The following is a 1,379-nucleotide window of genomic DNA, read 5'->3' on the forward strand; positions in this document are numbered from 1 at the left end:
TGTCTGCATGGAAGATGGTTCATTTGCATTAAATGAGGCTGCAAAGAGAGAGGTTTGGAGATGCCACTATGAATGGTTGCTCAATAAAGAGAATGAATGGGAGAAAGAGAGTCTGCTAAATGTCAACCCAATAGAGGGACCAGCTATCCTAATTGACAGTACCTTAGCAGATAAAGTGATCAAGAGTATGAAAACAGGGAATGCCCCCAGCCCATCAGGAATTACTGCAGAGATGCTCAAAATATCTGGCGGTGTCGGGTATAGCCTAGTCACTCGTATAGTTAACCAGGTGATACATGAATGAGTCATACCCAATGACTGGTGTAGCAGCACCATAGTCAACTGCTACAAAGGTAAATGTGACGCTTTAGATACAAATAGTTACAGAGGTATCAAGTTATTGGATCAGGTAATGAAGGTCATGGAGAGGGTTATAGCCCAACTAATTAGGGAGAGAGTCAGTTTAGATGAAACGTAGTTTGGGTTCATGCCAGGGAAAAGCACCACTGATGCTATATTTCTGGTAAGACATTTTCAGAAGAAATACCTAGCCAAAGATAGACCTCTGTACCTGGCTTTTATTGACATGGAAAAAGCCTTTGACAGGGTACCCTGTTCCCTTATCTGGTGGTCAATGAATCACTTGTATTTGGTATTCATGGTTAAAAGAATTCCTACTAGTCTTCTCAGAATTAGATGTTACAGCAGGATTATTATGAATATTATAATTAATATTAAAATTAGGTGTCAACTTAACTGTAATATCAGAGTTGGATAATTTACTTAAAGAATTGAAATCTAGTTCAGGAAAATTATCATTGGAATTAATTTCACAATTCACATTGTTGATTCTAATGTTGTTTACAGATTTTGAGCTGAAATAATCCCTGATTCTCTGTATGTTATGTGTTGCTATAATTTCAGCTAAATTTCTGGTGGTTGAATACAAAAATTTAATACTATGGTGATTAAATAATTTCTTATATTTACTTGAAAGTGGGAAATATTTATTTAGTGCAGCAAAGAATTTCCAAGGAACACTGGGAAAAAGAAAGTCTGCCAATGTCAACCCAATAGAGGGACCAGCTATCCTAATTGACAGTACCTTAGCAGATAAAGCAATCAAGAGTATGAAAACAGGGAATGCCCCCAGCCCATCAGGAATTACTGCAGAGATGCTCAAAATATCTGGAGGTGTCGGGTATAGCCTAGTCACTCGTATATATACAAAAGAAACAGGCTTGGAAGGACTGGGAGAACGGAGGTAACAGGGAATCGTATCAGACTGCCAGAAGGGAAGCTAGGAGACAGGTTTACTTAGCCAGAGGGGAAGCAGATAAAAAAAAATTTGCCAATGTTCTGCGCTGTGAGGACCAAAG

This window comes from Octopus bimaculoides, chromosome 13, assembly GCF_001194135.2.
Source record: "Octopus bimaculoides isolate UCB-OBI-ISO-001 chromosome 13, ASM119413v2, whole genome shotgun sequence".
Taxonomy (NCBI): domain Eukaryota; kingdom Metazoa; phylum Mollusca; class Cephalopoda; order Octopoda; family Octopodidae; genus Octopus; species Octopus bimaculoides.